A 17,104-nucleotide genomic window follows, 5' to 3' on the forward strand; every position below is an offset into this window, starting at 1 on the left:
AGATACTGATAAGACCTAGAAGGAAAATACTGACAATTCCCCCCCCCCTTTTTTTTTTTCATTTTTATTGAGATTTTTCAGATACTGTACAATTATCCAAAGATCCAAAGTGTATAATCACTTGCCCCTGGGTACCCTCATACAGCTGTGCATCCATCACACTTAATTTTTGTTCAATTTTTAGAAACTTTTCATTACTCCATACAAGAAATAAAGTGAAAGATGAAAAAGAAAAAAAGAAAGGAAACTCTAATCCTCCGCTATCCCTAACCAACCCCCTCAATTGTTGACTCGTAGTAGTTGGTATAGTACATTTGTTACTGTTTATGAAAAAATGTTGAAATACTACTAACTGTAGTATATAGTTTATAATAGGTATATAGTTCTTCCCTATATGCCTCTCTATTATTAACTTTTAATTGTATTGTCATACATTTGTTCTGGTTCATGGAAGCAATTTCTAGTATTTGTACAGTTGATCATGGACATTGCCCACCATAGGATTCAGTTTTATACATTCCCATCTTTTGACCTCCAACTTTCCTTCTGGTGACATATATGACTCTGAGCTTCCCCTTTCCACCTCATTCACACACCATTCGGCACTGTTAGTTATTCTCACATCTTGCTACCAACACCCCTGTTCATTTCTAAACATTTAAGTTCATCCTAATTGAACATTCTGCTCATACTAAGCAACCACTCCCCATTCTTAAGCCTCGTTCTATATCTTGGTACCTTACATTTCATGTCTATGAGTTTACATATTATAATTAATTCCTATCAGTGAGACCCTGCAATAGTTGTCCTTATGTGTCTGGCTTATTTCACTCAGCAGATTGCCCTCGAGGTTTTGTCATCAACCCATTTTTTTTAATATGGTTTTGTTCACTCACCATACATTCCATCCCAAGTAAATAATCGATGGTTCTCTGCATGGTCATACATTTATGTGTTCACCACCTTCACCACTATCTATATAAGGGCATCTACATTTCTTCCACAGCAGGAGGGAGAGTCAAAGAAGGTAGAGAGGCAAAAGACAGAGGAAAAAAAATGACAGCTAGAAAGTAGCAAAAGGAAAAAATAACCTTAAATCAAAGTAGAATAAAGAATCAGACAATACCACCAATGTCAAGCGTCTAACATGCCTCCCCTATCCCCTCCATCTGCATTTACCTTGGTATATCACCTTTGTTACATTAAAGGAAGCATAATACAATGATTCTATTAGTTACAGTCTCTAGTTCATGCTGATTGCATCCCTCCCCCAATGCCTCCCCATTTTTAACACCTTGTAAGGTTGACATTTGCTTGTTCTCCCTCGTAAAAGAACATATTTGTACATTTTATCACAATTGTTGAATACTCTAGATTTCACCAAGTTACACAGTCCCAGTCTTTATCTTTCCTTTCTTGTGGTGTCTGATATGTCTCTCAACCATATTCATAGTTACCTTTGTTCAGTGTACTTACATTGCTGTGCTACCATCTCCCAAAACTGTGTTCCAAACCACGCACTCCTGTTTTCTATCACCCTGTAGTGCTCCCTTTAGTATTTCCCGTAGGGCAGGTGTCTTGTTCACAAAGTCTCTCATTGTCTGTTTGTCAGAAAATATTTTGAGCTCTCCCTCATATTCGAAGGACAGCTTTGCTGGATATAGGATTCTTGGTTGGCAGTTTTTCTCTTTCAGTATCTTAAATATATCACACCACTTCCTTCTTGCCTCCATGGTTTCTGCTGAGAGATATGCATATAGTCTTATTAAGCTTCCTTTGTATGTGATGGATCGCTTTTCTCTTGCTGCTTTCAGGATTCCTTCTTTGTCTCTGACATTTGATAATCTGATTATTAAGTGTCTTGGCGTAGGCCTCTTCATATCTCTTCTGTTTGGAGTACGCTGCGCTTCTTGGATCTGTAATTTTATGTCTTTCATAAGAGATGGGAAATTTTCATTATTTCCTCTATTATTGCTTCTGCCCCCTTTCCCTTCTCTTCTCCTTCTGGGACACCAATGATACGTACATTATTGTACTTTGTTTCATCCTTGAGTTCCCGGAGACGTTGCTCGTATTTTTTCATTCTTTTCTCCATCTGCTCCTTTGCGTGTAGGCTTTCAGGTGTTTTGTTCTCCAGTTCTTGAGTGTTTTCTTCTGCCTCTTGAGATCTGCTGTTGTATGTTTCCATTGTGTCTTTCATCTCTTGTGTTGTGCCTTTCATTTCCATAGATTCTACTAGTTGTTTTTTTTTAACTTTTGATTTCTGCCGTATATATACCCAGTGTTTCCTTTACAGCCACTTATGTCTTCTGCAGTATCTTCTCTAAACTTTTTAATTTGATTTAGCATTAGTTGTTTAAATTCCTGTATCTCAGTTGAAGTGTACGTTTGTTCCTTGACTGGGCCATAACTTTGTTTTTCTTAGTGTAGGTTGTAATTTTCTGTTGTCTAGGCATGGTTTCCTTGGTTATCCAAATCAGGTTTTCCCAGACCAGAACAGGCTCAGGTCCCAGAGGGAAGAAATATTCAGTATCTGGTTTCCCTGCGGGTGTGTCTTAGAAAATTGCTCCACCCTTTGATGCCTCAGGTCACTGTGCTTTTATGCCCAGCAGGTGATGCCTGTTAGCCTATAATTCTTGACTGGTATGAGGAGGTATGGCCGTGTTTCCCCAGGCTCTGGGGTCTGGTTCTGAATGGAAAGGGCCCCACCCCTTTCCTCCTAGAGAAGACAGACCCCACAGGTGGAGGTCATTAGCGTTTCAATGGTCTCGCTCTCTGCTTGTGCTGTCTCCACCCTTCCCAGAGTCACAGCCCTGGAAACTGAATATGACTGGAGCTTTCTCCACTGAGCTGAAAAAGAAACAGATAGTCCCCTTCAGACCCAGTCCAAGGCGACCCTCCGGCTCTCCAAGGTCAGTCATCACCCAAAGCCTCTGTCTGTTTCTTGGGGATGCGTACCTGTAGTGAGCAGTTCACACTCGCTACTTAAAACCCCAGTTGGAGCTCAGCTGAGCTATATTCACTTGCTGGGAGAGAGCTTCTCTCTGGCACCACGAGGCTTTGCAGCTCGGGCTATGGGGGAGGGGGTCTCATGACTTGGATCCGCAGGTTTTACTTACAGATTTTATGCTGTGTTCTCGGACATTCCTCCCAATTCAGATTGGTGTATGATGAGTGGATGGCCTCGTTTGTCCCCCCACAGTTATTCTGGATTATTTACTAGTTGTTTCTGTTTTTTCGTAGTTGTTTCAGGGGGACTACTTAGCTTCCACTCCTCTCTATGCCACCATCTTGCCCCACCTTCCCCCTTCTTTTTAAGTAGAGGACAAATGAACAAGATTTTTAAAGTACTTTTGAATTACATGAATAACAAATGAAGCAATATGAAATAACTGTGAGTCCCCCTCCAATGTCCAAGCCCTTTTGAACATATGAAACTTTTTAAGTTGCAACAATTCTATGGTTCTGCTTTCTTCTTTTCATCCTAGAAACTAATGTTTATTATCATGTTCTTAATTCTTGGAACAAATTACAAGACAGTGAGATAGTTTTAAAATGATCTTTCATGTTGAAAAAGTTTGAAACTGATTGAGAATCCAGTGATATTTAAAATATAGAATAAAATAATTGCTATATAAGACTTTAAAATTTTGGCTTTAACTTCTTAATTAAAACAATTCCCATAAACAAACAAACAAAAAACATATTGATGAGGGTATGCAAAAGGGGAACAGGAGTCACCTTAAAGAGCTCTCTCTCACTGGACAAACATTGAAAAGTGTTAGCTGCAAAATAAAAAAGTAGAATTGGAAAACAAACAATAGCATAAAATAAGCATCCATGGATCCATATTGACATAAATAAATGATTGAATAAATTAATAAATTGGGGAGAGAAGACAAATCCACATTGTAGCATAATTCCAGAATAAATTATGGTAGATAATTTGATAGATCTAAAACAAGTAAATGAATTGAGTCAGTGATCAAAAAACTTACAATATCAAAATGTCCAGCACTGGCTGTCTTCACTGGTTAATTCTACCAAATACTTAAAGAAGAGTTAACAGTAATCCTTCTCAAACTCTTGCAAAGATAGAAGAGAAGGGGACACTTCCTAACTCATTCTATGATTCTAGTATTATCCTTAAGTAGTATTTATTCAACAAATGCAAGAGAAGTTCAACATATGAACATCAATCAATGTAACATACTATATTAATAAAATCAAAGACAAAACCACATATCATCACAATAGACACATAAAAAGCATTTGATAAAAGCCGACACTCAACAAATTAGGAATAGGAAGAATCTTCCTCAACCTCATAAAGTGCCTCTATGAAAATTCCACAGATAATTTTGTACTTAATGGTGAAAGACTGAAAACTCTCCCAAAGATCTGGAACAAGAATGTCTTCTTTTGCCATGTATGTTTACCACTGTGGAAGTTCTGGCCAGGGAGTAATGCAAGAAAAAGAAATAAATGACATCCCAATTGGAAAGGAAGATGTAAAACGAGTTCTATTCACAATGGCATGCTCTTATAATAGAAAACCCATACAAAATAACTAGTATCTCAAAGAAACACTCCACACAAAATAACTAGTAGCTCAACAAAGTTGTAGGATACAAGGTCAATGTACAGAAATCAGTTGCATTTCTACACCGTAGCAATGAATAAACCAAAATAAAATTAAGAAAACAATTCAACTTACTATAGTATCAAAAAAAGAAATTAAAAATTAGGAATAATTTTGAAAGGAGCCACAAGGGTTGAATACTGAAAATTATAAAACATCGCTGAAATAAATTAAGGACCTAAATGTAAATACATGCCTTGTTCATAGATTGGAAGACTTCATATTTTTTTATATATATATTTTTTATTTAGTGTGACATCTAACATTTCTCTGTTTTTGTCCTTTTAGATAGAAGAGTGATGGATGCCATTTCTCGTTCTCAGCTTTACTTGGACGATCTTTTTTCCGACTTCTATGACAAACCCCTCAGTATGACTGATATTTCACTCAAAGAAGGGACTCACATCAGAGTAAACATGCTTAATCACAACATTCCCAAAGGGCCTTGCATACTCTGTGGAATGGGGAAGTATAAGAGAGAGACAGTTTATGGGTGCTTTCAGTGTTCTGTCAATGGACAGAAGTATGTGAGACTTCATGCAGTTCCTTGCTTTGATGTTTGGCACAAGAGAATGAAATAAAGTGTAAATGAATACCTTGGTGGTATTTTACTTGCATTTGTGCCACAAACCTTTCCAAAAAGATCTAGGTTCACTTTGCTGAACTAAAAGCAAACCATTTTCAATGGTTTTGTAGCAAATTAAAAACATACGCACTATACTATTTATATCAAAATAAGATTTAAATACAAATTTCAGAATATAGATGTTACTTCACAAAATTTACCCTTTAGAAACTTTTTTGGGATTTAGTGTAATTTTAGAAAACAACTTTTTACATAATTAAGAGAATTTTCTGAATATCAATTTTAATTTTAATCAGACTTTAATTCAACCCTGAAGGATGACTTGAGTGCACAAGTTTCTTTATGGTGTTTTTAACTATTGCCCTATGGCCTGGTAAAATGAGAAAAATGTGTTAATAATTTAATGTAATCCTAAATGTTTAATTGCAGTATCGAATTAAAAGCACACTGAGCTCAGCACAGGGTTTTGTGTACATAGTTAATACAGTGGTCAATAGTAGTAATGGGTAGTAATGGGTTGCCATTGTGTGATGTACATATGCTTGCTAGTTTTGTCTTCATAAAACTCACTACTGTCATTTTTTTTTTTTTTTGGTGGATTCTAATCATTTTTTTTTTTTTGCAGTTACATATTTCAAATTTTATTGGAAGCATGTGTGTATGTTTTTTTTTATCTTCATTTTATTGAGATATATTCATATACCACGCAGTCATACAAAACAAATCGTACTTTCGATTGTTCACAGTACCATTACATAGTTGTACATTCATCACCAAAATTAATCCCTGACACCTTCATTAGCACACACACAAAAATAACAAGAATAATAATTAGAGTGAAAAAGATCAATTGAAGTAAAAAAGAACACTGGGTACCTTTGTCTGTTTGTTTGTTTCCTTCCCCTATTTTTCTACTCATCCATCCATAAACTAGACAATCTGGAGTGTGGTCCTTATGGCTTTCCCAGTCCCACTGTCACCCTCATAAGCTACATTTTTATACAACTGTCTTTGAGATTCATGGGTTCTGGGTTGTAGTTTGATAGTTTCAGGTATCCACCACCAGCTACCCCAATTCTTTAGAACCTAAAAAGGGTTGTCTAAAGTGTGCGTAAGAGTGCCCACCAGAGTGACCTCTCGGCTCCTTTTGGAATCTCTCTGCTACTGAAGCTTATTTCATTTCCTTTCGCATCCCCCTTTTGGTCAAGAAGATGTTCTCCGTCCCACGATGCCAGGTCTGCATTCCTCCCCGGGAGTCATATTCCACGTTGCCAGGGAGATTCACTCCCCTGGGTGTCTGATCCCACGTAGCGGGGAGGGCAGTGATTTCACGTTTCAAGTTGGCTTAGCCAGAGAGAGAGGGCCACATCTGAGCAACAAAGAGGCATTCGGGAGGAGGCTCTTAGGCACAACCATAGGGAGGCCTAGCCTCTCCTTTGCAGCAACCGTCTTCCCAAGGGTAAAACCTATGGTAGAGGGCTCAACCCATCAAACCACTAGTCCCCTATGTCTGTGGTCATGTTAGCAACCATTGAGGTGGGGTAGGCCAATACCCCTGCATTCTCCACAGGCTCCTCAAGGGGGCACTACATCTTTTTTTCCTTGTTTTTCTTCTTTTTTTTTTTTTAACTTTCCCTTCTTTTTTTTTTTTTTTTTTAAATCTTCATTTTATTGAGATATATTCACATACCACGCAGTCATACAAAACAAATCGTACTTTCGATTGTTTACAGTACCATTACATAGTGGTACATTCATCACCCAAATCAATCCCTGACACCTTCATTAGCACACACACAAAAATAACAAGAATAATAATTAGAGTGAAAAAGAGCAATTGAAGTAAAAAAGAACACTGGGTACCTTTGTCTGTTTGTTTCCTTCCCCTATTTTTCTACTCATCCATCCATAAACTAGACAAAGTGGAGTGTGGTCCTTATGGCTTTCCCAATCCCCTTGTCACCCCTCATAAGCTACATTTTTATACAACTGTCTTCGAGATTCATGGGTTCTGGGTTGTAGTTTGATAGTTTCAGGAATCCACCACCAGCTACCCCAATTCTTTAGAACCTAAAAAGGGTTGTCTAAAGTGTGCATAAGAGTGCCCACCAGAGTGACCTCTTGGCTCCTTTTGGAATCTCTCTGCCATTGAAGCTTATTTCATTTCCTTTCACATCCCCCTTTTGGTCAAGAAGATGTTCTCCGTCCCACGATGCAAGGTCTACATTCCTCCCCGGGAGTCGTATTCCACATTGCCAGGGAGATTCACTCCCCTGGGTGTCTGATCCCACATAGGGGGGAGGGCAGTGATTTCACCTTTCAAGTTGGCTTAGCTAGAGAGACAGGGCCACATCTGAACAACAAAGAGGCATTCGGGAGGAGGCTCTTAGGCACAACCATAGGGAGGCCTAGCCTCTCCTTTGCAGCAACCGTCTTCCCAAGGGTAAAACCTGTGGTAGAGGGCTCAACCCATCAAACCACCAGTCCCCTATGTCTGTGGTCATGTTAGCAACCATGGAGGTGGGGTAGGCCAATACCCCTGCATTCTCCACAGGCTCCTCAAGGGGGCACTACATCTTTTTTTTTTCCTTGTTTTTTTTTTTTTTTTTTTTTAACTTTCCCTTCTTTTTTAAATCAACTGTATGAAAAAAAAGTTAAAAAGAAAACAAACATACAATAAAAGAACATTTCAAAGAGACCATAACAAGGGAGTAAGAAAAAGACAACTAACCTAAGATAACTGCTTAACTTCCAACATGTTCCTACTTTACCACAAGAAAGTTACCTAATATAGCAACATTTCTGTGAACTTGCTCCTACTATATCCATCAGAAATTAACAGACCATAGTCATTCCTGGGCATCCCCAGAACGTTAAATAGCTTATCTGTTCTTCTTGGATTATTGTTCCCCCTTCCTTAATTGCTCTCTATTGCTAGTTCCCCTACATTCTACATTATAAACCATTTGTTTTACATTTTTCAAAGTTCACATTAGTGGTAGCATATAATATTTCTCTTTTTGTGCCTGGCTTATTTCGCTCAGCATTATGTCTTCAAGGTTCATCCATGTTGTCATATGTTTCATGAGATCGTTCCTTCTTACTGCCGCGTAGTATTCCATCGTGTGTATATACCACATTTTATTTATCCACTCATCTGTTGAAGGACATTTGGGTTGTTTCCATCTCTTGGCAATTGTGAATAATGCTGCTATGAACATTGGCGTGCAGATATCTGTTCGTGTCACTGCTTTCCGATCTTCCGGGTATATACCGAGAAGTGCAATCGCTGGATCGAATGGTAACTCTATATCTAGTTTTCTAAGGAACTGCCAGACTGACTTCCAGAGTGGCTGAACCATTATACAGTCCCACCAACAGTGAATAAGAGTTCCAATTTCTCCACATCCCCTCCAGCATTTGTAGTTTCCTGTTTGTTTAATGGCAGCCATTCTAACCGGTGTTAGATGGTATCTCATTGTGGTCTTAATTTGCATCTCTCTAATAGCTAGTGAAGCTGAACATTTTTTCATGTGTTTCTTGGCCATTTGTATTTCCTCTTCAGAGAACTGTCTTTTCATATCTTTTGCCCATTTTATAATTGGGCCAACTGTACTATTGTCATTGAGTTGTAGGATTTCTTTATATATGCAAGATATCAGTCTTTTGTCAGATACATGGTTTCCAAAATTTTTTTCCCATGGAGTTGGCTGCCTCTTTACCTTTTTGAGAAATTCCTTTGAGGTGCAGAAACTTCTAAGCTTGAGGAGTTCCCATTTATCTATTTTCTCTTTTGTTGCTTGTGCTTTGGGTGTAAAGTCTAGGAAGTGGCCGCCTAATACAAGGTCTTGAAGATGTTTTCCTACATTATCTTCTAGGAGTTTTATGGTACTTTCTTTTATATTGAGATCTTTGGTCCATTTTGAGTTAATTTTTGTGTAGGGGGTGAGGTAGGGGTCCTCTTTCATTCTTTTGGATATGGATATCCAACTCTCCCAGCCCCATTTGTTGAAAAGACCATTATGACTCAGTTCAGTGACTTTGGGGGCCTTATCAAAGATCAGTCGGCCATAGATCTGAGGGTCTATCTCTGAATTCTCAATTCGATTCCATTGATCTATATGTCTATCTTTGTGCCAGTACCATGCTGTTTTGGCAACTGTGGCTTTATAATAAGCTTCAAAGTCAGGGAGTGTAAGTCCTCCCACTTCGTTTTTCTTTTTTAGAGTGTCTTTAGCAATTCGAGGCATCTTCCCTTTCCAAATAAATTTGATAACTAGCTTTTCCAAGTCTGCAAAGTAGGTTGTTGGAATTTTGATTGGGATTGCATTGAATCTGTAGATGAGTTTGGGTAGAATTGACATCTTAATGACATTTAGTCTTCCTATCCATGAACATGGAATATTTTTCCATCTTTTAAGGTCCCCTTCTATTTCTTTTAGTAGAGTTATGTAGTTTTCTTTGTATAGGTCTTTTACATCTTTGGTTAAGTTTATTCCTAGGTACTTGATTTTTTAGTTGCTATTGAAAATGGTATCTTTTTCTTGAGTGTCTCTTCAGTTTGTTCATTTCTAGCATATAGAAACATTACTGACTTATGTGCATTAACCTTGTATCCCGCTACTTTGCTAAATTTGTTTATTAGCTCTAGTAGCTGTATCGTCGATTTCTCGGGGTTTTCTAGATATAAGATCATATCATCTGCAAATAATGACAGTTTTACTTCTTCTTTTCCAATTTGGATGCCTTTTATTTCTTTGTCTTGCTGGATTGCCCTGGCTAGCACTTCCAGCACAATGTTGAATAACAGTGGTGATAGCGGGCATCCTTGTCTTGTTCCTGATCTTAGAGGGAAGGCTTTCAGTCTCTCACCATTGAGTACTATGCTGGCTGTGGGTTTTTCATATATGCTCTTTATCATGTTGAGGAAGTTTCCTTCAATTCCTACCTTTTGAAGTGTTTTTATCAAAAAGGGATGTTGGAGTTTGTCAAATGCTTTTTCAGCATCTATTGAGATGATCAATTGATTTTTCCCTTTTGACTTGTTAATGTGTTGTAATACATTGATTGATTTTCTTATGTTGAACCATCCTTGCATGCCTGGAATAAACCCCACTTTGTCATGGTGTATGATTTTTTTAATGTGTCTTTGGATTCGATTTGCAAGTATTTTGTTGAGGATTTTTGCATCCATATTCATGAGGGAGATTGGCCGGTAGTTTTCCTTTTTTGTAGCATCTTTGCCTGGTTTTGGTATTAGATTGATGTTAGCTTCATAAAATGAGTTAGGTAGTGTTCCATTTTCTTCAATGTTTTGAAAGAGTTTGAGTAAGCTTGGTATCAGTTCTTTCTGGAAAGTTTGGTAGAATTCCCCTGTGAAGCCATCTGGCCCTGGGCATTTATTTGTGGGAAGATTTTTGATGACTGATTGGATCTCTTTGCTTGTGATGGGTTGGTTGAGGTCTTCTATTTCTTCTCTACTACTGTCATTTTAAAATTAAGGCAGATAAGAAATTTCTTTCCTTCTTTGAAAGTGTTTAAAACTCTTGTTAACATATTTAGTTCTGAAAAAATTATTTTCATCTATTTGGTAAGTCATCTAAATATTTCATACTCAAACAACTCAAGCTAAATTATTAATCTAACTTACACCCTTATTAAAGTAATTGCAAAAATAATAAGACGTTAAAATACTTAAACTGAAAATGTATAGTTACAGCACACTGTTATGTATATGCTTATGAAAGCATAAAGCAATCATGTAAATGCACAATATGTGTGCTCAAACACTGTACACTGTGTATAGAATGATTAAAATATTTTACTTATTTAAATGTGAATATAGCCTTGGAGTAAATCTCCCTATTCATTTAACATTAACTTCTATGATTTTTAAATCTAAGTTTAAAAACACTTGGTATGAAAAAACAATGGGACAGAAAAGTTAGAATTATGAACAGTTCACATTATAGGATCACTCCTGTATATTTTTTCTTTTGTTGTACTTTTATTTTGCCTTAGTCACAGTATACTATTTAAATGCAAATATAGTTATACTGATCAAAAATGCACTAGTTATGTTTTTTACATGGCTATAGAGAATGGGGACAGTTCCTAAACCAAAATATAAGAATAATGAGTTATCAACTTTGTTTACTTCAAATGAGCAGGTATTTCTGAAGGAAGTAAAGAGATGAAAGAGGTGATGATCATGAAAGTGAGGTATTACAAAATTGGGGTACAGAAATGAAGAAATATTGGGACGGGAAGAAAGTAACAAAAGTGCTTTGTTTTTGAAGTGTCAAATTCTGTACCAGTATATGCGGTATCCACTATTCTGAATAACAGAATTTCTGGCAGTATATATAAAGAGGTTAAAAGATGAAGAATTATTTGGAAAGAGCTAATTTCAGAAAACAGACAAAACTCTACTTGTTTTGCATTTAGTTGTTTTGATTAGAGCTATCTGTTGCCTGACCATACTCTCCTACATGTGTTCAGTAAGCAAAATTCTTTCATATTCCAAAAAAATGTGCCCTTTCTTTGGCACCAACTTGGTGTTCCACAGCATCTCTCATTCTTAAAAGTTGGACCATGTCATGATTTGCCCATGACACAATGCCACAGCACTGCATGTCCTCATCTGTAGCAAAAATAAATTTGACACATTTATTTATCAAAATTTGACAGCACACCAGTTTGGCATGAATGATGTAAAGTAGAAGTCACATAGAAAGACGTATCTAAAGAAAGGTAACTGGATAACTAAAAAATTCCATGGCATCAAATGTAAAACTACCAAGACAAAAAGGGGTGGTAGATATAAAGGCTCAGAGAAGGAAGAAGAGTAGCACATATGTAATAATGTTTGAAGGAGTACAAAACACAGAGTGGTATAAATTTTGTGCCTGTTACAAGATAAGCACAAAGTCTTCGATCTGTTCAAATCTAAACATTCCTCAATGGAACAAATTACCTAAGGCTTGCACCAAATTACCTATGGCTTGCATCAAAAAGCACTGAGAAGGTTTAGGCTCTCTCTGGGACAGTGATGTTCAACTAGTATCATTCTGTGTGCATAGCAAAGGAAGACCCATCAGTCCTATGACTTTTATACCCTATTATCAGTACTTTATGAAATGTGTAAACAAAGGAAATACTAGATCCTGGGTCCCTAATGAATATTTTAGAAATATGGGACATTTTAACATTTAAAATATTGAAATGGTCAATTTACATATTTATACATGCTGTTAAAGTTAAAATTGTAAAGAACTTCAAGATTTTGACATATATGTCTCCTGTAGCCTGAAGAGTGAAAATTGCCCAGTGGAACACAGAGGTCTATGATTATTTCAAGGTGCTGCATAGAATAAAGCAATGGGATACACAATCATAACTCCTTTCTTTAAAGTTAAATTTGCAAAACAGCCTCTACCAAAATTACATGTATTAAGGAGACCAAAATATCTTTCTTATGGGGGAAAAATAGAAAACACAACTTTGAGAAAAATGACTTTGTTTTATATATAAAGTACTATAAGTAGGTAAGATGATGTAGAAATAAAAATATGCTATAGTTCATCATGTTGATATACACTGTATTCCTTGAAAGAAATGAAGCCATCACCATCATGGTCATTCTTCTTAAAAATATCTTCTAAAACTGCATTCTGATATGACTTGTCATGTGGCTTCTCATCTTTTTCAAATTCTCTTTCCAAATAATGATTTATCTTGGTTTTTGAGAGTTGCCTGTCATTGTCTGTATCGATCTGTTTAAATGTTTCAATGCTGCGTGGTCCTTTGGTGATGGCATAAAGTTCAATCTCAAAAATCAATGTTGCATTAGGTGGAATCTTGCCTTCTGCACATGAATCGTTAATTAAAGCACTAAAAAGTCACATGCATTTCAAGACATGCAGAGGTGTTCTGTGACGTGAGGGAAGGATGTCATGCAGAGGAAAGACTTCTTCAAGTACTCCCTGCAGTAAAATTTCGAGCCATCTTCAGCCAAGTAGCCGTCATAATGGGCATTTAGCAGGTCTCCCTTCTTGCTTGTCTTGGAGCAGTTTTCTGGACGATGCAAAACTTCTATTTTAACTTCTGTACCCTCCTCTTTCTTTTGTCCTTGAGCAGTAAAAAAGCCTCAAACGTAAAAGAAAACAACTAATCTGAATAAGAAAGACATGGTTCCTAGAGTTGGCCACGGAATGACAGGCACGCACACTAAAGTTTGTCACTTGCACCGGGTGGCTGTCCGGCCGCCAGACTTCATATTTTTAAGATAACAATCATCCTCAAAGTAATCTGTAGATTCAATGCAATCCTTATATAAATTTCAACTGATTTTTCTGAAGAAATTGACAAGCTGATCTGAATTTTCATACTGGAAATCAAGGGACTTAGATCAGCCATAATAATCTTTAAAAGAACAAATTTAAGATTCACAAATCTTAAAACTTACTAGAAAGTTACAATACCTAAACAGTGTGGTGCTGGCATGAGGACAGACATATAGATCAATGGAATAGTATTGAGAGTCCATAAATAAACCCATACATCTAAGGCCTATTGATTTTCTTATGCAATTTTATTGAGATATATTCACATACGAGATAATCATCCAAAGTGTACAATAAATGGTTCATGGTATCATCAGATAGTTGTGCATTAATCATCACTATCAATTTTTTAACATTTTCATTACTCCAAAAAAAAAAAAAACCACAAAAGTAAGAATAAAAATAAAAATAAAAATAGAGTCTGCGTCCATATCCCGAGTCCTGGCCTCTCGCCTTACTCCCCAGACAACATGAGCTTCACCACCTGCTCCACCACCTTCTCTACTAACTACCAATCCCTGGGCTTGGTCCAGCTGCCCAGCCATCGGGTCTGGCCAGCCAGCAGCGTGGCCAGCATCTATGCGGGCTCCGGGGGCTCGGGCTCCCGGATCTCCGTGCCCCACTCCTCTAGCTCCCTGGGCAGCTGGGGGTCCAGGGGCTTGGCCGGCGGGGTGGCTGGGGGTCTGGCAGGAATGGGGGGCATCCAGGTCGAGAAGGAGACCATACAAGCCCCGAACAACCGCCTAGCCTCCTACCTGGACAGGGTGAGGAACCTGGAGACTGAGAATTGGAGACTGGAGGGCAAAATTCAGGAACACCTGGAGAAGAAGGGACCCCAGGTCAGGGACTGGAGCCACTACTTCAAGATCATCGAGGAACTGAGGGCTCAGGTCTTTGAAATTTCTGTGGACAACACTCACATTGTTCTGCAGATTGACGATGCCTGGCTGGCTGCTGCTGACTTCAGAGTCAAGTACAAGACTGAGCTGGCCATGTGCCAGTCTGCAGAGAGCGACATCCATGGGCTCCACAAGGTCACTGATGACACCAACATTACTCAGCTGCAGCTGGAGACAGAGATCGAGGCTCTCAAGGAGGAGCTGCTCTTCATGAAGAAGAACCATGAGGAGGAAGCAAAGGGCCTACAAGCCCAAATTGGCAGCTCTGGGCTGACCGTGGAGGTAGATGCACCCAAGTCTCAGGACCTCAGCAAGATCATGGCAGACACCTAAGCCCAGTGTGATGAATTGGCTCAGAAGAACCGAGAGGAGCTGGACAAGTAATGGTCTCAGCAGATAGTAGAGAGCACCACAGTGGTCACCTCTCAGTCCACTGAGATAGGAGCTGCTGGGATGTCACTCACAGAGCTGAGATGTACTGTCCAGTCCTTGGAAATTGACCTGGACTCCATGAGAAACCTGAAAGCCAGCCTGGAGAACAGCCTGCGGGAGGTGGAAGCCCGCTATGCCCTGCAAATGGAGCAGCTCAACGGGGTCCTGCTGCACCTGGAGTCAGAGCTGGCACAGAACCGGGCAGAGGGGCAGCACCAGGCTCATGAGTACGAGGCCCTGCTGAACATCAAGGTCAAGCTGGAGACTGAGATTGCCACCTATTGCCACCTGCTGGAAGACGGAGAGGACTTCAGTCTCAGCGATGCCCTGGGCAGCAGCAACTCCATGCAAACCATCCACAAGACCACCACCTGCAGGATCGTGGACAGCAAAATAGTATCTGAGACCAATGACACCAAAGTTCTAAGGCACTGAGGCAGCAGAAGCAGGGTGCCCTTTGGGGAACCAGTGACCAATAAAAACTTCTGCATCTTCAAAAAAAAAAAAAAAAAAAAAAAAAAAAAAATATATATATATATATATATATATATATATATATATATATATATATAAAAAAGAACACCCAAAACATCCCATACCCCTTATCCTACACCCCCCCCCATTATTTATTTATTTTTTGTCTTTATTTTCTTACCTGTCCATATACTGGATAAAGGAAGTGTCAGTCGCAAGGTTTTCACAACTACACAGTCACACTGTAAAAGCTATATAATTATACACTCATTTTCAAGATCAAGGCTACTGGATTACAGTTCAACAGTTTCAGGTACTTCCTTCCAGTTATTCTATTACACTAAAAACCAAAAAGAGATTTCTGCATAATGCATAAGAATAACCTCCTAAATGACCTCTCGACTCTATTTGAAATCTCCCAGCCAATGAAATTTTATCTTTGATTTCATTTCTCTTCCCCCTTTTTGTCCAAGAAGGCTTTCTCAATCCCACAATGCCAGACCCAGGCTCAGCCCTGGGAGTCATGTCCCATGTTGCCAGAAAGATTTATGCCCCTGGGAGTCATGTCCCATTTAGGGGGGAGGGCAGTGAGTTTACCTGCAGAGTTTGGCCTATTGATTTTCAACAAGAGTGCCTAATTAAATAAATGGAGGAAAGAATAGTCTTTTCAACAAATGGTGCTGGGACCAGGATAGTCACATGCAAAAGAATGAATTTGGACACATATCTCACAGCCTATATAAAAATTAACTTAAAATGGATCAAAGGCCAAAATGTAAGTGGTAAAACTATAAAACCCTTAGAAGGAAACATAGGTGTAAATCTTCATGACTTTGGATTAGCAACTATTTCTTAGATATAACATCAAAAGCACAAGCCACAAAAGAAAAATTAGATAAGTTAGAATTCATCAAAATTAAAAACTTTTGTTCAGCAAAGGATACCATCAAGAAAGTGAAATGAGAGCCCACAGAATGGGAAAAATATTTGTAAATCATATATCTGCTAATCTAAAAAAAAAATAAAAATATATATATATATATCTGATGAGGGCATAATTTTCAAAATATATAAAGAACACTTCCAACTCCAAGAAGACAAACAGCCCAGTTAAAAATAAGCAAAGGACTGAATAGAAATTTCTCCAGAGGGGATATTCAAATGGCCAATAATTGCATGAAAAGATGCTCAACATCATTCATCTTAAGGGAAATCAAAATCACAATGAGATAATACTTCACATACTAGGTTGACTATGATAGAGAGAAAGAAAGGGGGGAGGGAAGGTAGGGGGGAAGGAAGGGGGTAAGGAGGGAAGGTGGGAAGGTAATGCAAGTTTTGGTAAGGTTATGGAGAAATTGGAATCTCATCGGTTGCCAGTGGGAATGTAAAATGTTGCAACCACTGTAGAAAAGTTTGCCATTTCCACAAAAAGTTAAAGGTATAGTTACCATATGAGCCTGCAATTTTACTCTAGCTATATGTCCAAGAGAAATGAAAACATATACTTATGCAAAAACTTATACAAGAATTTTCATAGCATCATTATTCATAATAGCCAATTAAGTAGAAACCCAAATGGTCATTAACTGATGAATGGGAAACAAAATGCAGTATATCCATGTGTTGGTATATTATTTGGCTATTAAAAAGGAATGAAGTGGATGCACAACTATATAGTGGTACTGTGAACAACTGATTGTACACTTTGTATGACTGCATGGTA

The 17,104-nt window shown here is 38.1% G+C and overlaps 2 pseudogenes; one reads left to right on the forward strand and one right to left on the reverse strand.

The window, feature by feature from the left end:
• Positions 1-12,802: 12,802 nt before the first annotated feature.
• On the reverse strand, positions 12,803-13,419 carry LOC119508503 (annotated as a pseudogene).
• Positions 13,420-14,016: 597 nt separating this feature from the next.
• Positions 14,017-15,339, forward strand: LOC119508487 (annotated as a pseudogene).
• The last annotated feature ends 1,765 nt before the right edge of the window (positions 15,340-17,104 follow it).

The sequence above is a fragment of the Choloepus didactylus genome, chromosome 13 (genome assembly GCF_015220235.1).
Source record: "Choloepus didactylus isolate mChoDid1 chromosome 13, mChoDid1.pri, whole genome shotgun sequence".
Lineage (NCBI taxonomy): Eukaryota > Metazoa > Chordata > Mammalia > Pilosa > Megalonychidae > Choloepus > Choloepus didactylus.